This window comes from Labrus bergylta, chromosome 2 (genome assembly GCF_963930695.1).
Source record: "Labrus bergylta chromosome 2, fLabBer1.1, whole genome shotgun sequence".
Taxonomy (NCBI): Eukaryota; Metazoa; Chordata; class Actinopteri; order Labriformes; family Labridae; genus Labrus; species Labrus bergylta.
In genome coordinates this window covers 34,464,801-34,485,922 of record NC_089196.1, presented here as the reverse complement: position 1 = coordinate 34,485,922, position 21,122 = coordinate 34,464,801, and the positions used below count along the sequence as shown (strand labels likewise).

General features: G+C 40.3%; 2 protein-coding genes across 2 annotated transcripts in view; one reads left to right on the top strand and one right to left on the bottom strand.

The window, feature by feature from the left end:
- LOC136181090 (NLR family CARD domain-containing protein 3-like) overlaps nucleotides 1–935 on the bottom strand; it is a 412,285-nt gene extending 411,350 nt beyond the window's left edge. Inside the window, exon 1 of the mRNA XM_065961361.1 lies at nucleotides 788–935. The gene's annotated coding sequence lies outside the window, so the exon portion shown is untranslated. The remainder of the gene's footprint in view (nucleotides 1–787) is intronic.
- Nucleotides 1–21,122, top strand: part of LOC109975750 (NLR family CARD domain-containing protein 3-like) — a 393,020-nt gene that overhangs the window by 211,862 nt on the left and 160,036 nt on the right. The window lies entirely within an intron of this gene.

The window sequence follows — 21,122 nt, the reverse complement described above, 5'->3', positions numbered from 1 at the left end:
ATCATCATCATCACCTCACTGTCAGTCTACTAACATCACATCTACCTGGTTCACCTGGTGTTATGATCTAATCTTCTGTTCTCTCTTATAGTAGATGATTTATTCCTCTCAGATGTTCTGTTCTTGTCAGACTGATTATCCAGCTGAAGTATTAAAGTAGTTGTAGGTTCTGAATGTATTCACTGCACAGTCTGTAACTTGGACATGAATCACTCTTTTTTAAGATCTGTCATCATCTCCTTCTTGTTCTAATTTGATGAATTTAAATGATTTTATTTAAACTTGTATCTGTCTTTGTTCTGCTGAAACATTTGAATTGATCCTCTAGCATCAATAAAGTTTTATCTTATCAGAGGAGGCTTCACTGCAGGACTTTGAATCATAAAACAATAACAAGTCAAACCCAACAAGTCATTGATTAACCAAGAACACAGTCAGCGGATTGAGAGAGTTACAACAACTTCTTATGAATATGTTCCACTGTAAAGAAAACGTAATTAAGAAAAATGTTCAAATCAAAATGATAATCACTCAAACATTTCAATTACAGAAGATAAAGTGATGATCTCAATGAAAGAAACTTCCAGAGCGGGCTCGTCTTTAATCAACCTGTTAGCATGGTTAGCATGGTTAGCATAGCCTGCATCGGGACTGAGGATCATTGTGTGTCCTTCACTTCTACTTTAGTCAGAGCAGCTAATGAATCCTGTGGCTAACTGTTAGCTTACAGCTCTTTTTACACTTAAATTAAATGAGTCTTTCAAACAGTATAAAAAGTGTCTCTTACCTTCAACACAGAGAACTAATCTGCATCTCAACAGGACAACGTCAAAGTCAAGTCTCCTGACACCAGGAAATGCCAAAGTCTAATAATCACCATAGCAACAGGGAATCAAAGGTCACAGCTTTATAACATTTTATTGAAGGAAGCTGGTTTATTGTGTCAGGTGATCTTTTACTGCTTTGATATCAGATATATCCTCGACCCCAAGGATGTGGAAAATGTTTTTAAAAGTGTCACTGTCAACAAGGCCACAGGGCCAGACGGCATTTCTGCGTTCTTATTAAAGATGTGTGCAGAGGAACTAACACCTGCTTGGTGCCCCATCTTTCAGAGGTCAGTAGATACAAACACTGTACCAGCAATGTGGAAAAAGGCAGTCATCACACCTATCCCAAAAATTCCATGTCCTAAAGACTGTAATGATTTTAGACCAGTGGCTTTAACTCCTGTTGTAATGAAATGTATGAAAAACTTATGGTGATCAGGCTGAAGTCAGAGGTAGGCCCACAGCTAGACCCATACCAATTTGCATACAGACACCATAGAGGTACTGATGACGCTGTCAATAGCTTAGTGCACATGGTCACCAAACATCTGGAGAATCCCAAGGCCTACGCTAGACTACTGTTTGTTGATTTTAGTTCAGCGTTTAACACCTTGCAGCCTTACATTCTACTTAACACACTAAATCAGCTTAGGGTCAATCCATTCATCATTAAATGGTATCATTCATTTTTCACTAACCGCACCCAGCAAGTCAGAGTGAACAGAACTGTGTCAGAGCTCACAACCATCAGCACCGGAGCGCCCCAGGGGTGTGTTAGCTCACCAGTGCTGTTCACTCTCTACACAAATCAGTGTACCAGAAACAGTGGAAACGTACATGTTGTTAAATTTTTAAAAACAAATGAGATGGTGTTCGACCCTCGGTCTCTTGGCGACCACTCACCAGTGGTCATCCATGATCACACCATAACATAAGTAGAGTGCTACAAATATCTCGGCATTCACATAGACAATAAACTTGTGTGGAAGTCCCAGGTGGAAGCTGTCTGCTCCAGAGTGCAGCAGAGGCTTCACTTTCTGAGAAGACTCAGGACCTTTGGTGTGTCCCGGGAAGTGCAGCTTCTCTTCTACCATGCAGTAGTAGAGAGCCTCCTACGATATGGTAGCTCTGCATGGTTTGGAAATTTGACCGTTCAGTCAAAGGCCCAAATCAACAGACTCACAAAAACAGCCATGAAAATCATGGGAGTTCATCAACACCCCAGCCTCCAAGACATCTTTCAACAAACCATAATCAGACAGGCACAAAAAAGAATCTCAGACCCATCTCATGTTCTTCACCCTGAGTACCAGCTCCTCCCCTCAGGCCGACGCTGCAGGGTACCCCGAGGGAGGAACAACCGTTTCAGAAATACCTTTGTTCCCTTGTCCATCAAGGTAACAGTACCTAAGCTGTAATGTGTGTGTATACGTATGAGGTGGTGTGAGTGTGTGTGTGAAGATGTGTAGATGTACCTGCACTGTTTATCAGTTTAAATGTGATTACATGTACATTTTACTTTTCCATAACTATTACATATTTATGGTTTTAGTAATTCCCTTGTATGGAATTTACCGATTATTTAACTGACATGTTTTACCAACGAATTAATGTATTTTGTTATTTTTTGCTACTGCATCAGAGCTCTGTGAAGTCCAAGACAAATTTCCCACTGGGACAATAAAGTTAATCTTAATCTTAATCTTAATCTTAATCTTAATATATTATGCGATGATAGAAGTTGAAGAAAGTGTTTGAGGCAGTCTGTTGTCCTGCAGTGGTCTGTAAAAAAGGAAGGGCTGCTGTATGGGATCAACTGCCTGTAAATAAGATTTTGAACTCGTGAAAGGTTACTTTGGTGAAATATTTTGTGCACACAGGTAAGGTTTGCACATGTGCAAACAACATTTGTAATTGTAGAAATAGTCTGAGCATATGTAAAACAATTCTGTTGTTGTGAAAAAATGTGAAGATGTGTTATGATTTTGTGCTCACAGTTCAGATTGCACAAATTCCCTATCTTCACGTGCGATCCTGAAGGTACACGCACAAGCTTTGAGTTACAGCCACAAATTTTGACACAGTCTTTACCAAGGGGCAACCTCCGGTCTCGAAAAAATGAAGCCAATGCGGAAGTACAAAAAACTGCAGTTCCTCGAGGTTCCACTTGAGGCTGGCTGCAGAAGCGCCGGAAGTGCCATAAGCCCACAGCCAAAAAAGCCAGTTTTTACCACAGGAATCAACATGTTTACAGCCTGGTTCAAAAAACGAGATATATCTGAGAAGTTTGACGGCCCCTTCTCCTCACACTGTGGGGGGGGGGGTGAATTTTTTTTATTCTTTTAAGGAAAACGACTATGCCCATATTTGGTTGTGTTAGATTTGATTGACAGCTCTGCGCGGTCAGCAGGTCAGGAGGCTAACAGCTTGATCCGTCTGATTTCTCCTCTTTTTTACTTCCTTTGGAGAGTTTGTTTAACACATATCTGACAACATACATGGCTTGCTGTGCGGTTAACAGACCATCCAACAAGTTGATGCTTCAGTTTTCTTCGGTAAGTGATATAGTAGTGTTATATTTACTGTATACTCATGTGTTTATATTTATATTTACAGACCTTTAGCTTGTTTAGCATTAGCTTGTAAACCAGTCGACTAACTGTGTAGCTTATTATTTACGGTCAATGGTTTAGAAATGTTTGTTGTTAAGATGTTGAAAATGAGTTAGTGTGATGTTAGAAGCTAAAGGTTCACCTCGGTGGTTAACCACAGACTGTAAATTTGGTTATCTGACGTTATGATGAATGTTATACTCCACGTAAATGTGGACATTAAAAAACAAACTTTGTGTAGTAATTATCCATCAGTAACATAAACTGAACTGAGCCTAATGTGCTGTGTAGGTTATAGAGGATGACATTAAAGTTACATGGTTGATGTAGTGTCTTAAGATTTGTGCAAACTGTTAACAAATAAAATAAAAAATTCACTTTGTATGAGTTCAGTGAAATTTAATATGGTTATTATTATAGTTCTTAATCGTTGCAGATGCTCTTACAAAGAATATAGCAATAGAAATATAAAATATAAATAACATATGGAATGAAAATAAGATATAAAGCCAGAAGTACAAGAAATAGTTTGAAGAATACAGCCATGTACTGAGATCATGTTAATAATAAATGAGTTACTGTATGTTCTGTACTAAAGCACAGAGAGTTGGGACCTGTTAATGATTTAAATAATTCAGGTAGTATTTGTTTCATGTTAAGATGAAGTATTATCCACAATAAATTGTTTGATTTTTCCTCACACAAAATCTGAGACAATTTGATGTGGAATATCATTGTGTGAGTGAGAGAGCTGAAAACAGCATGATTACAATAATGTTTATCTTCTTAACTTTGAATAGATGTTGATTACCTGAATACTGTACCTTTGTTGTCTGGGTAGTACACTGTTGAATTTATAAATGTGCTCTTACACACAGATGAATACAGAAAAAATGATTTAATGAATAACTGATTTTTTCTCTCTTTCTTTGCCATCCTGAAGACCTCTCACTAAAAGTCCATGTTCTCCTGGATCCATGTCACATGCTCGAGCTTCTTCAGAATGACTTTTCAACAGTCGAAGTTCTGGTGAGAGAAGATGGCCAGCAGATAAGACAGCAGTACATGAAGGAGCTCCACAGGCTTCAGGAGGAGGAGGAGGGTTTGCACCTTGGAAGACTGTATTCATGCTGTTCAAATAAAACTAGATCTCCTCCAAACAACTTGCAATCAAACTATTTTCTTCCCATTTTAAAACCCTTTGTCCAGTTTAGATGAGAGAAGTTGATATTATGTGATATTGATCAGGGAAGACTACATTTCTAAATCATTTTTAACTGTGTTTTTATTCACAAGTTATTGATCTTATTTACTCTCCATGTATCTTGATTTAAGAATGGGGCTGTGTTTAAGGTCATATTTTTGCAATGACTCTGTTCCATCCCATTTTCAGAAATGAACCACATTAGTATTTGGTAAAAAAAAATGTCAAAAGAATAAAGTTGTGTAAAATTAGACTTCCTTTCCTAAGCTATTGAGTTGAGCATTAACGTCATTTCAAATCTGAAATGTATACTCATAAGTAGACATAAAGGAGTGCATTTATATAGAAATATTTATTTAATCTGAAAAACTACATTAAAAAAAGTCTGTTTTTACAGCAGAGCTGAACATGTTTACAGCTTGGTACAAAACAAACAAATAGGTGTGATTAGCTCATGTCTCGATGGACACACACTGTACGGGGGGTGAATGTTTTGATGACTCATCAGTTTTGATTTGATGAAGGATAAGAGTTATTCACAATAAGGCGTGTAGCTGACCTGATTGACAGGCAGGTGAGGTGTAACGGTTTGTCAAGAGGCTTAAAACCCGTCTCAGCTCTCAGCCTGTGGGTGACATCACTCAGTCCATCCGGGGGAGACCTCCCTCACAGCGAGCTGTTGAAGAGAAGCAACTGAAGTCCACCCCAGAAGAACCAACAAATACAGATGTTGTTGAAGCTCAGGTTTCTTCCTCTTAGAGCATGTGCGGAGCAGCTCACTGGGGTTTTTACGGACATCTTCAACCTGTCCCTCGCCCAAGCAGCTGTGCCAGCATGCTTCAAAGCCACCTCCATTGTCCCAGTGCCGAAACACTCCAGCCCGACAGGCCTGAATGACTACTGCCCTGTAGCACTCACACCCATCATAATGAAGTGCTTTGAGCGACTGGTCCTAGCACACCTGAAAAACTGCCTCCCACCCACACTGGACCCATACCAGTTTGCCTACCGCAGCAATAGGAGTACAGAGGATGCAGTCTCCACTGCGCTGCACTCTGTGCTCACTCATCTGGACAATAACAACACATACGCACGAATGCTGTTTGTTGATTTTAGCTCAGCATTCAACTCTGTCATCCCCTCCAAGTTAAACACTAAACTCGGAGACCTGGGCTTCAACACCTACCTCCGTCACTGGATAATGGACTTTCTGACCAACAGACCCCAGTATGTTAGGTCAGGACACACCTGCTCCACCACCATCACACTCAACACAGGCGTACCACAGGGTTGTGTGCTGAGCCCATTCCTCTACTCCCTCTTCACCCACGACTGCAGACCTGTACATGGATCCAACACCATCATCAAGTTTGCGGACGATATGGCGGTGATTGGCCTCATCAGCAACAACGATGACATGGCCTACAGGGAGGAGGTACAGCATCTGGCCGCCTGCTGTGCTGACAACAACCTGCTCCTCAACACCAGCAAGACGAAGGAGCTCATCGTGGACTTCAGGAGAGAAAGAGGAAGCACGCACAACCCCATTCACATCAACGGGATGGCTGTTGAACGTGTCTCCAGCTTCAAGTTCCTGGGGACCCACATCACAGAGGACCTCTCCTGGTCCACTAACACCTCCAGTCTGGTTAAGAAGGCTCATCAACGCCTCTTTTTCCTGAGGACACTGAAGAGACACCACCTGTCTTCAGCTGTACTGATGAACTTCTACCGCTGTGTGATCGAGAGCATCCTGACCAGCAGTGTCTCAGTCTGGTACGGAAACTGCTCTGTCACAGACCGTAAGGCGCTACAGCGGGTGGTAAAAACCGCCCAGCGCATCACAAGGTGTCCACTTCCTGCCATTGAGGATGTCCAAAGAAAACGCTGTCTGCGGCGAGCTCACGGCATCCTTAAAGACTCCTCCCACCCTGCCCACAGACTGTTTACCCTCCTGCCCTCCGGCAGGCGCTTCAGAAGCCTCCGGACCAGAACCAGCAGACTGAGGAACAGCTTTTACCCCAGAGCTGTTTCTCTACTGAACTCTACCCCCGAACTCTGAACTCTGTCTCTCTCTCTCTCTCCCTCTCTCTCTCCGCACCCTGCTGACCCCCCTTTCCCCTCCATATCACCTCACACCCTTCATCACCCCACCACTCCTCCTGGTCACACACAGACATCTCTCATCTATCTGTATTATTGTATTATAGTATGTTCATATTATGTCCATATTCTTATATTATCTGTAAACTAGTATAACATGCTCACTGCATCTTAATCTGTATATTATTAGTATAGCATGCTCACTGCACCTTAATCTGTATATTATTAGTATAGCATGCTCACTGCATCTTAATCTGTATATTATTAGTATAACATGCTCACTGCACCTTAATCTGTATATTATTAGTATAGCATGCTCACTGCATCTTAATCTGTATATTATTAGTATAGCATGCTCACTGCACCTTAATCTGTATATTATTAGTATAGCATGCTCACTGCATCTTAATCTGTATATTATAATCCTAAAAACACACTTATTTTGTAGCATTACTTATTTATAGCATTTATTTATATTTATTGCATCCCATTAATCCAGCCATATATACCTAATAATTCACTTTCTTGTCTACATCTGTAAATATTGTAATTACTGTACATAGCACAGACTATTGCACTTTCTGCTTATTTGCACTTCTGGTGAGATGCCAAACCTCATTTGGTTACTCTATACTTGTATATGTGTAATGACAATAAAGTTGAATCTCATCTCATCTACCTGGTTCACCTTCATCATCATCATCATCACCTCACTGTCAGTCTACTAACATCACATCTACCTGGTTCACCTTCATCATCATCATCATCATCATCACCTCACTGTCAGTCTACTAACATCACATCTACCTGGTTCACCTTCATCATCATCATCACCTCACTGTCAGTCTACAAACATCACATCTACCTGGTTCACCTTCATCATCATCATCATCATCATCACCTCACTGTCAGTCTACTAACATCACATCTACCTGGTTCACCTTCATCATCATCATCATCATCATCATCATCATCATCATCATCATCATCATCACCTCACTGTCAGTCTACAAACATCACATCTACCTGGTTCACCTTCATCATCATCATCATCATCATCATCACCTCACTGTCAGTCTACTAACATCACATCTACCTGGTTCACCTTCATCATCATCATCATCATCACCTCACTGTCAGTCTACAAACATCACATCTACCTGGTTCACCTTCATCATCATCATCATCATCATCATCATCTCACTGTCAGTCTACAAACATCACATCTACCTGGTTCACCTTCATCATCATCATCATCATCATCATCATCACTGTCAGTCTACTAACATCACATCTACCTGGTTCACCTTCATCATCATCATCATCATCATCATCACTGTCAGTCTACTAACATCACATCTACCTGGTTCACCTTCATCATCATCATCATCATCATCACCTCACTGTCAGTCTACAAACATCACATCTACCTGGTTCACCTTCATCATCATCATCATCATCATCATCATCATCATCACTGTCAGTCTACTAACATCACATCTACCTGGTTCACCTTCATCATCATCATCATCATCATCACCTCACTGTCAGTCTACAAACATCACATCTACCTGGTTCACCTTCATCATCATCATCATCATCATCATCATCATCATCATCATCACCTCACTGTCAGTCTACTAACATCACATCTACCTGGTTCACCTTCATCATCATCATCATCATCATCATCATCATCATCACCTCACTGTCAGTCTACAAACATCACATCTACCTGGTTCACCTTCATCATCATCATCATCATCATCACCTCACTGTCAGTCTACAAACATCACATCTACCTGGTTCACCTTCATCATCATCATCATCATCATCACCTCACTGTCAGTCTACAAACATCACATCTACCTGGTTCACCTTCATCATCATCATCATCATCATCATCATCATCATCACTGTCAGTCTACTAACATCACATCTACCTGGTTCACCTTCATCATCATCATCATCATCATCACCTCACTGTCAGTCTACAAACATCACATCTACCTGGTTCACCTTCATCATCATCATCATCATCATCATCATCATCATCACTGTCAGTCTACAAACATCACATCTACCTGGTTCACCTTCATCATCATCATCATCATCACTGTCAGTCTACTAACATCACATCTACCTGGTTCACCTTCATCATCATCATCATCATCATCACCTCACTGTCAGTCTACAAACATCACATCTACCTGGTTCACCTTCATCATCATCATCATCATCATCATCATCATCATCATCATCACCTTACTGTCAGTCTACAAACATCACATCTACCTGGTTCACCTTCATCATCATCATCATCACCTCACTGTCAGTCTACAAACATCACATCTACCTGTTTCACCTTCATCATCATCATCATCATCACCTCACTGTCAGTCTACAAACATCACATCTACTTGGTTCACCTTCATCATCATCATCATCATCATCATCATCATCATCACTGTCAGTCTACAAACATCACATCTACCTGTTTCACCTTCATCATCATCATCATCATCACCTCACTGTCAGTCTACAAACATCACATCTACTTGGTTCACCTTCACCTTCATCATCATCATCATCATCATCATCATCATCATCATCATCACCTCACTGTCAGTCTACTAACATCACATCTACCTGGTTCACCTTCATCATCATCATCATCATCATCATCATCATCATCACCTCACTGTCAGTCTACAAACATCACATCTACCTGGTTCACCTTCATCATCATCATCATCATCATCACCTCACTGTCAGTCTACAAACATCACATCTACCTGGTTCACCTTCATCATCATCATCATCATCATCATCATCATCACTGTCAGTCTACTAACATCACATCTACCTGGTTCACCTTCATCATCATCATCATCATCATCACTGTCAGTCTACTAACATCACATCTACCTGGTTCACCTTCATCATCATCATCATCATCATCATCACCTCACTGTCAGTCTACAAACATCACATCTACCTGGTTCACCTTCATCATCATCATCATCATCATCATCATCATCATCATCATCATCTCACTGTCAGTCTACTAACACCACATCTACCTGGTTCACCTTCATCATCATCATCATCATCACCATCATCTCACTGTCAGTCTACAAACATCACATCTACCTGGTTCACCTTCATCATCATCATCATCCTCACCATCATCTCACTGTCAGTCTAAAAACATCACATCTACCTGGTTCACCTTCATCATCATCATCATCATCACCATCATCTCACTGTCAGTCTACAAACATCACATCTACCTGGTTCACCTTCATCATCATCATCACCTCACTGTCAGTCTACTAACATCACATCTACCTGGTTCACCTTCATCATCATCATCACCTCACTGTCAGTCTACAAACATCACATCTACCTGGTTCACCTTCATCATCATCATCATCATCATCATCATCACTGTCAGTCTACTAACATCACATCTACCTGGTTCACCTTCATCATCATCATCATCATCACCTCACTGTCAGTCTACTAACATCACATCTACCTGGTTCACCTTCATCATCATCATCATCATCATCATCATCACCTCACTGTCAGTCTACAAACATCACATCTACCTGGTTCACCTTCATCATCATCATCATCATCATCATCATCATCACTGTCAGTCTACTAACATCACATCTACCTGGTTCACCTTCATCATCATCATCATCATCACCTCACTGTCAGTCTACTAACATCACATCTACCTGGTTCACCTTCATCATCATCATCATCATCATCACCTCACTGTCAGTCTACTAACATCACATCTACCTGGTTCACCTGGTGTTATGATCTAATCTTCTGTTCTCTCTTATAGTAGATGATTTATTACTCTCAGATGTTCTGTTCTTGTCAGACTGATTATCCAGCTGAAGTATTAAAGTAGTTGTAGGTTCTGAATGTATTCACTGCACAGTCTGTAACTTGGACATGAATCACTCTTTTTTAAGATCTGTCATCATCTCCTTCTTGTTCTAATTTGATGAATTTAAATTCTTTTATTTAAACTTTTATGAATTGAACTTTTTTGAATTGATCCTCTAGCATCTGTAGTGTCCCACCTGAAGGCATGTATTTATATTCCTTATAATCAACATTTATATAAAGTGGTCATGAATAATCATAATAGTATTTCAGTATAATAATGAACTAAAAGACACATATTATGCAAATTAGATAAATAAATAATAATAGTGTGAGGGTTGCATATTATAAACATAACATAATCAACTAAGGATGAAATGCAGAAGGGCACATGTGCACATGAATTCAAACTGAGCCTACAAAGTGAAACTCATCAAGGATAGAGTGAAAAAAGTTAATGCTTAGATTAAATTTTGCATGGTCAAAGAGTGAGGTCTCAAGTTTCATACGAGCTTGCTTTTGCGGTAATTAATTAATAAATCTTAGGCTAACCTGACATTTACGAGAGGTGAAGGAGAGACAAATACAAGAAAAAGGACCATCATTCCAAGAAAACCTGCCATACATGCTGTGTTGGTGTGTCGATGTCCGGTCACAAGATGGTTGGCCAGATATATACCCCATTTATCAAGAAGACATGACATTGCAGTAGGTTTTTTTTTGACTGCTAACTTCTGAAAATAGCATGTGGCAATGTACGGGACATGGCTGGAGCTGTGAAGCCCACGTGGGACATAGTTAGAGCTATCAGGCCCATGTGGGACATAGTTAGAGCTATCAGGCCCATGTGGGACACAGATGGATCTATAAAGCCCATGTGGAGGAGGCGGATACCATCTCCACGCCCTCAGCAAAATAAGTATATATTGTGTGATATTCTTTGTCTTGGTCAGTCGTCTGCAGACGGCTCATTACTTTGGATTCTGAGAAAGATGAATAAAGCTTTTAGTTCTCAATTTGTTTGTCTCCTGGGTCCAGTCTCTGAAGAAAGACAAACAAGCTTTAAAACACCACTTAGAACTTAAAAAAGACAGTTAGATTTAGAGTTTAAAATGTTGATGTCTTTGTTGGTCCGGTCACAGGCAAAAACTGACCCTGCCTATTTTCTGGATTTATTAAAAAAAGGACACTACACATCAATAAAGTTTTATCTTATCAGAGGAGGCTTCACTGCAGGACTTCAGAATCATAAAACAATAACAAGTCAAACCCAACAAGTCATTGATTAACCAAGAACACAGTCAGCGGATTGAGAGAGTTACAACAACTTCTTATGAATATGTTCCACTGTAAAGAAAACGTAATTAAGAAAAATGTTCAAATCAAAATGATAATCACTCAAACATTTCAATTACAGAAGATAAAGTGATGATCTCAATGAAAGAAACTTCCAGAGCGGGCTCGTCTTTAATCAACCTGTTAGCATGGTTAGCATAGCCTGCATCGGGACTGAGGATCATTGTGTGTCCTTCACTTCTACTTTAGTCAGAGCAGCTAATGAATCCGGTGGCTAACTGTTAGCTTACAGCTCTTTTTACACTTAAATTAAATGAGTCTTTCAAACAGTATAAAAAGTGTCTCTTACCTTCAACACAGAGAACTAATCTGCATCTCAACAGGACAACGTCAAAGTCAAGTCTCCTGACACCAGGAAATACCAAAGTCTAATAATCACCATAGCAACAGGGAATCAAAGGTCACAGCTTTATAACATTTTACTGAAGGAAGCTTGTTGTGTCAGATGATCCTTTACTGCTTTGATATCAGATATATTGTGCGATGATAGAAGTTGATGAAAGTGTTTGAGGCAGTCTGTTGTCCTGCAGTGGTCTGTAAAAAAGGAAGGGCTGCTGTATGGGATCAATTGCCTGTAAATAAGATTTTGAACTCGTGAAAGGTTAATTTGGTGAAATATTTTGTGCACACAGGTAAGGTTTGCACATGTGCAAACAACATTTGTAATTGTAGAAATAGTCTGAGCATATGTAAAACAAATCTGTTGTTGTGAAAAAATGTGAAGATGTGTAATGATTTTGTGCTCACAGTTCAGATTGCACAAATTCCCTATCTTCACGTGCGATCCTGAAGGTACACGCACAAGCTTTGAGTTACAACCACACATTTTGACAGAGTCATTACGCCTAAGCCTCCAGCCAATCAGCACGTCTCTACCTTGTCAACTGACAATCAGAGGAAGCTGAGTCTGTTTAGTATGGAGTTAGATCCGTCTCAATTTTCATGAATGCACACAGAAGGATTCACAAATGTATTTTGTGATTTATAAGGACTCTATCCACAAAAATAGTTTTCAATACACACACAAATATTTAGCATTGTATATTAATGTAAAAAAATACACAAATAAAAAAAAGATTCACACACAAATATTTATAGTTTTATATTTAATAGAAATCCACAAATGTGTGATATACATATATATTAAAAAAACACATTTGGATCTTGTCTTGTCAGTCTGCCTTTACAAACTGTTTGTCATGTGTGAACCTCGCTGCATTTGTGTGTGGGACTTTTGAGACTCCCCTGCCGTGGTTCGATTCACAAATGGAAATGTCTGTAGCCAATCAGATGTCTCCTTCCTATTCAGCCAGTCACAGTAGGGTAGATTGAATGGTATGTTTTAATGTGATCGCAGCGATCAGCCGAGCTGTCTGATTAAGTCGTCTTTATGTTGACGAGTACAAACAGTCTCTGTGATCGTCGTACTATAGATGGAAAGTCGTTTATCGTGCTGGGTCACATTGTTGATGCTGGGCTCTGCTCTAAACGAGTCAGTATCTGAAGTGTATGTACAGTTTAAGCTCTGTGTGCAATAATGAACGGCCTGACTCCTCAAGAAACGAGCCAGACTCTCTTGTTGACATACTCTGTGTCTGCAAAGACCGAGATGCCTTGTTTCATAGCGTGGGGGAATGTCTTATTGTCAGTAGCTTCCTTTAACATGAGAGAAAATGGACTTTCTAACAATTCCCAAACATGTTTCTAAAAGTTCACATCCTGGTGACTTATCCAAAGAAAGACTATCTACTGCTTCTTTGAGCTCCTCTGAAGTAATATCAGGATCACATCATTCTGCAAACTCCTCGTCTATATGAGGAAGAAGAGCTGAGAGATGGCTGAAGAAGGAGTCAGCATCCATGACAGAAAAGGTTGATGAGTCTAGTTTACCAGAGAAAGAAGCCATTTCATCAAGACTGGATCAGAACTAACTTGGTCATGAACTAATAAGGCTTTGATTGGATGTCTTTCCTGCCTTCTTTTCTCTCAATGACAGAAATACTTTCCTCCCCTTCCTCCATCCATTTGACCCTGGATCTTCTGTCGGCTCCTTCAGCTTTCTTCACACAGAGTTCATCCAGCTGTGTTTGTAGAATATGTCCTTTTTGTTTATCATTGTCACAAAGTCATGTCTTATTACAGCAGCTTTTTATTTCTTTGATTATATTCATTTCTGATGATTTGTTACTTCTATTTAGAGATTTTCCAAATGTAACAGAGTGCTCCCTAAATGTGAACTTCATGAATTCCCATTTAGAGATGTAAGAAGTGATAGATTTATCCAGCATCACATCAGATATAATAACTTTTATATCTTCAGGAAAAGATCATATTTAAAATCCCTCCTCTAATAATGTTGGCAGTTGGATAGTTTAAGGGATTCAGTGACACTAGAGACCTCCAAAATCAACTGTTTGTTTTGAGTTAGGTTATTAAAGCCATACCTATTGACCAAAATATAAAAGTGCTCATTAATGTCAAGTACGTAAATTATCCAGTGACCATCATGAGTACTTCTAGAGGTGATGAATTTACCAGGAGGGTCACAGAACAGGAGCCTGCTGATCTAGTGGAACCAAAGTCATCCCATTGATTTATCCAGAATATTTCATCCTCTAGTTTTAAGTGTTTCTTCAGAAATATCAAATTAGCTTTTTCACCCTTACAAAATAAAAATACAGATTTTCTCTTTGTGTTTTCTCTCGAGCGTTGAGAGATACAAGAAAAGGAACCATTCGTTGTGAACACAAACTAACAACTGTTAATAAACAAACTATTCCAACCAGTTGAAATATAAAGGACACAAAAGAGAGCCTTAAACTTAACGTCCCTTCAATATCAAAAAATATGAACTGAACCATCCAACCTGTGTGCAGGCCAAACGCCTGTTATTGCTGGCTTACATAGACCATCAAATGTGATCTTGTATGGCGCTCCTAAGTGACTCTCTGTCCGCTGTTGAACCCAGCACCACCTTTGTAGTACGCCCGTTTTCCAGCTGCTCTTGCTCGTTGTATCTTTGGCCATAGTGCAGCTCCTGCAGCAGCAAAGAGCACCTTAGAGAAACTCCACTTGATGGACCAAATGTTGGATGGGCTAATATCCCTCCATGGATTGTTCCAGTGCCTAGCGTTGACTTACAACTTGTGGAGCAAAAGTGAGAATGAATTGATAGAAATGTGGCTAACATTGGGCATTTGGTTGAAGATTATTTACAAAAGAAATATTATAACTACATACCTACTGATGGATCCAAAGAGCCAGAGAGTGGACATGTGGGGACAGGAGTGTTCATATCTGAGTTTGATATAGAAATATGTAAAAGAATGAATAATAAGTGATCCGTGTTTACAGCAGAACTAACTGCTATAATGTTAGGGTTGAATGGATCGAGAAGGCCAGAGAGAGTTGTTGTTTGTTCAGATTCAACTGCAGCTCTTACACGCCTGAACTCAAAAGAAACAGTAAGAGAGGACTTACTGATGGAAACAAAGATGATGTTGTTGAGATTACAAAACTGTCTCTGTATTTCTCTTCTTCCTCTCTGTCTGTATTTCTCTTCATCCTCTCTGTCTGTATTTCTCTTCTTCCTCTCTGTCTGTATTTCTCTTCTTCCTCTCTGTCTGTATTTCTCTTCATCCTCTCTGTCTGTATTTCTCTTCATCCTCTCTGTCTCTGTATTTCTCTTCTTCCTCTCTGTCTGTATTTCTCTTCTTCCTCTCTGTCTGTATTTCTCTTCATCCTCTCTGTCTGTATTTCTCTTCTTCCTCTCTGTCTGTATTTCTCTTCTTCCTCTCTGTCTGTATTTCTCTTCATCCTCTCTGTCTGTATTTCTCTTCATCCTCTCTGTCTCTGTATTTCTCTTCTTCCTCTCTGTCTGTATTTCTCTTCTTCCTCTCTGTCTGTATTTCTCTTCATCCTCTCTGTCTCTGTATTTCTCTTCTTCCTCTCTGTCTGTATTTCTCTTCATCCTCTCTGTCTCTGTATTTCTCTTCTTCCTCTCTGTCTGTATTTCTCTTCATCCTCTCTGTCTCTGTATTTCTCTTCATCCTCTCTGTCTGTATTTCTCTTCATCCTCTCTGTCTCTGTATTTCTCTTCTTCCTCTCTGTCTGTATTTCTCTTCTTCCTCTCTGTCTGTATTTCTCTTCATCCTCTCTGTCTCTGTATTTCTCTTCTTCCTCTCTGTCTCTGTATTTCTCTTCTTCCTCTCTGTCTGTATTTCTCTTCTTCCTCTCTGTCTGTATTTCTCTTCATCCTCTCTGTCTGTATTTCTCTTCATCCTCTCTGTCTGTATTTCTCTTCATCCTCTCTGTCTGTATTTCTCTTCTTCCTCTCTGTCTGTATTTCTCTTCATCTCCTTTGTCTCCTGTGTGTGTTTCTTTATTTCATCGTCTCCACTTGTAGGAATCTGTAATCTTGTGTTCATGACGTCACAGGACTTCGGGGCCTGGTTGCCTACTGATGTAAAAAAAAGTTTTAACTTTTGGCAGCTTGGACATCAACCTCTCTTTTTCCTCCCTCTACATCCTTTTTTCTGCTCTGCTAGATAAGCTTCACTTCATACTGGCAAGTTCGTTAGTTTCTATCTTCACAAAGTGATCAGGTGCGCTGCTCAGCTGCGCACTGCGTCCCAGCACGCTCTGTTTGTTTGTTTGTTCTCGTGTTTAATGTTGTTAAAACGTCGTCTTATCCGGCCTGTCTGTGGAATATTTTTGTCTAAAGTGTAAGATGAGTGTCCCTCGAACTGTGCTTGTGTTTCTGTGGCTATTCTGTCTACTTGGACAATGCCTTTCCATGCAATGTCCGAAAGCACACCTGAGTGAGGCGTCACGGCTTGCACGCTCGTACAGCCGAGAGGCTCTGCTGGAGCTACAACCAGACCCGACCCAAGCAGTTGTATCAAGCCACTTCTACTGGCTGATGCTGGAAAAGATCCCCCAGGAGCTCATCAGGACCAAAAAAAGGAAAAAGAGAGGAGGAATCGAAACCGGTTACGAAAGAGATCAAATCGGCCACCACTCCCATCTATTGTCTTCACAAACCTGCGCTCTCTTTGAGCAACAAAGTGGATGCTATACGAACATACGCAAGGTACTGTAATGAATTCCGAGAGGCATCTCTGTTATACTTTACAGAAAGCTGGTTTCAAGCGACGATGCCTGACTCCCTCTTTCATGTCCCCGGATTTACTTTGCTGCGAGCAGACAGAGACGCTGACTCAGGAAAAACAAGGGGAGGAGGCATCTGCGTGTATATAAACGATCTATGGTGCCGAATGCACTCTGTCAAAGTTACGATCTGTGATCCAAATGTAGAAATTCTCAGTATGACTTTAAGACCATTTTATTTGCCAAGAGAGAATTTGGGTGTATTTTGCTGTTCGTTGTATACGCACCCCCAAACGGGAAAGCGTCACAAGCTGCACGGACCATAGCTGACTGTGTTCCTGAGCTACAACTCAACTACCCTGAGGCACCGGCTATAGTTTTGGGAGACTTGAATCATTGTCACCTGGAAACTGTGCTGCCTGGTTTCGAGCAGTACGTCAATGACCAGACCAGGAAAGACAATATTTTGGACAAGTGCTTTGTAAATGTTAAAGGTGCTTATGTGTCCAAGTGCCGGCCACCTATATTAAAGTCCGACCACAATGTTGTGCACATGATTCCAGTGTATAAGACAAAACTTAAGAGAAGTAAACCAGAAAAGAAAGTGATTAGAACATGGACAAATGAGAGTAAAGAACAACTGAAAGCCTGTTTTGGCTGGACAAATTGGGAAATTTTGAGGGCTCCATAAATGACATAACTGATGTTACAAATGATTATATCAATTTTTGTGTAGAGCTGGTTGTTCCAATAAAGGAAATTTAAATTTACCCTAATAATAAATCATATGTCACTAGTGACATAAAGGCAGTCATAAATACAAGAAAAGTGGCTTTTAAAAACAAAAATCCAGAAGCACTAAAACTTACAGAAAAAGAGTTGAGAATCAGACTGAGAGAAGCAAAAGTGGCACACAGACAGCTTCTTGAACAGCTTCTTAAAGCTAAAAACCCTAAAAGAGTGTGGGACAACATGAATCACAAGACGACCCTGCAAAATTCCCTGAAATACTCAGAACCATCATACCTGCAGCTTCAGACAGAATTATCATCACTGTTGAAGATGTAAGGAAAACATTTCAGGGTACAAATACAAAGATTGCAGTGGGACCTGATAAGTGTAGTGGTTTTCTGTTAAAAAACTTTGCAGCTGAGTTGGCTCCAGTATGGCAACCAATTTTTCAGTCTTCAGTTGACTCACACGAGGTCCCTATGTCATGGAAAACTTTGTTCATAAAACCTTTACCTAAGATTCCATGTCCAAGGGATCATAAAGACTTCAGACCAATAGCTCTTACCTCAGTGATCATGAAATCTCTAGAAAGAATACTGCTCAAACATCTTTGGTCCATATCATCACCAAACATTTAGATAAGCCAAATACATTTGAAGAGCCCTCTTTCTAGACTTTTCATCAGCATTTAACACAATAAAAGCAGACATCTTAGTATCAAAAATGATTCAACAAAAACTTAACCCCTACTTGACTCTTTGGTATGCTTCTTTTTTCACTAACAGAATCCAGTTTGTAAAGGTGAATAACACCCTTTCATCTGCTATCACAACTAATGTTGGCGCTCCTCAGGGTTGTGTGAGCTCAGCTGTGCTTTTCACTTTTTATACAGATGACTGTCGGTCTGATACACAAAATCAGTACACTCTGAAGTACTCTGACAATACAGCTCTGATTTCTCTGTTAAGTAACTCTGACGACCCTGGACTGCACCAACATGCTGTGAACAAAATGGTTATGTGGAGTGATGACCATGCTCTAGAGATCAATGCAAAGAAAACAGAGGAAATTGTATTTGGTTCACCGTCTGATGCTCATAAAGCTCCTATTCTCATTCATGATGAAACAATCAAGCAAGTGTCATCTTATAAATATCTGGGTATAATGATCGACCATCTGTTGTCCTGGAAAGATCACATCGATTACATCTGTAAAAAGACAAAACAAAGAATTTATTTCCCCGCCGTCTGAGATCTTTTGGGGCGAGTCGACAGATTCTTCTTTTGTTCGTTACCTCTGTGATTCTAAGTGTCCTACAGTCCTGTAACACCTCATTGTATATGTGTCTGTCTGCCACTCTGAAGTCTAAACTGCTCCAGCAGTTGAACATCTGCTCTAAGATTGTAGGCCAACCCATGCAAAGACTCTATGAATCGGCCGACAACAAAAGCATTTTAAGACTGGCTAACTGCATCGCCTCTGACCATGACCACGCCCTGAACACAGAGTATGAACTGATACCATTAAACTGGAGATACAGGGTCCCACATTTTAATAAGGTCAGACTGAAACACTCTTTTGTTCACCAATCAATCCTAAAATTGAATGTGGAGCTGAATCCTCGACCAAAGCACGTTTAGGGCCTCTGTGCATTTGTTTGGCATTTGAGTGTTGTTTCAAATGTTTGTATCTTTGTTTCCTGTCGTAATTGTTGCGCCGCAAACGGAGCCGCTGTGACGCAAGGCAAATTTCAGACTAGGTCTGACAATAAAGTATTATCTATCTATCTATCTATCTATTTCTTTCGCTCTAGTCTCTTTTTTCTCTCTCTGTGATGCCGTGTCAATCATTTCTTTAAAGAGATACTTCACCTGTTGAAACATGAATCTGTATTGACATTGGGTCATATATGTAGAAATGTGAAATACATTTTGAAGTTGGTGACTTCTTGACTGAGAAAAGGCAGAAAGTGTCTTTTTGGCTCATGTGGATGAAAGACAACAACTCCCAGAATGCACAGCAACGCAGGCCACTCCCACTAAGGTCCTCTATTTACAGACATTTACTACAACACATACGGCCGTTTCCTCAACTGATTCAGAGATTTCTTGCAGAATGAATTAGCATATTGTAAATTCCTGTCAGAAAACAGACTCTATGTCTGTGTCCATAGACAAACAGTGAGAGCACCGACACTACCAGTCCACCCAGCTCGAGCCGGCCCCGGCTCCTCGTCCTCACCGCCGCCGACAGTCAGGCCTTATGTCTCAGTGAAGAGGGGAAGAGAGGGAGGGAAATAAGGCCTGCTGACATAAGGCCTGCCTGTCTGCAGCAGCCGTCTCACCGCAATATTGCGGCTCGTAGAGATAGCCACGAACATCTGATTTGAGCACAAGACTTTCCAAATCCACTTCATCCATATCAGTTTTTTTCGGCATCATCAGCTTTCTCCATAGAGCCTGTTAGCAGGATGCACGACCATTCAAAAATATTACCAGGTTTCTAATGATACAAAGCTTAATGCAAATGGCTAAAGTATCCCTTTAAACACGTTGTCCACTAACGGTGCATTCAGGTGGTGTCGGACACATCGGAAAAACAAGATTCCTAGTTGTAAAATGCACATGAACACCTGCTCAAGTCGGAAAAACAACTCGTCACTCGGAAAAGAATGAGGTGCTCGACTTCCCGACTTGATGTCATCACATAGAGGGAAAATATGTTTAGTTAATGTTAACATACTTTTTATTAATTCACGTATAAGGACATCAACTTTTTACTCAAATATAACTGTAACAGTAACATTTCACTGATCTTCTTTGGAGCATCAACGCTTTGTTGCTGTTGTTACAACATTCAGATTTTCTAAACTGAAATCAAGTCGGAAGAACGACTTCCTAACTCGGGAAACTTGGAGCACTCGAGCAGCACCTGAATGCACCATAAGACCTGAGGGTCATGATGGAATAGTTCATGTAGTGCAGCTGGAGGGGGGAGGGGCCCTGAGACATGATTTATAAATAAACATTCTTCTGATAAGAACTTTTTGCGTATGGGTTTTTAGAAAAACATAATAACTTACCACAAAGTTTAAAAAATAAAAATAATTTTAAACAAGATTTTTTGGTAGGTAGGACAGAATCAGAAACCAAAGAGAGGGAGTGGGGAATGACATGAGCCACAGGTCGGATTTGAACCCGGGCTGCCCGCTCTCCAGGATTTAATGATGATGAAGAGAAACCTCAGTCCTCACAGCCTTAAGGGCCT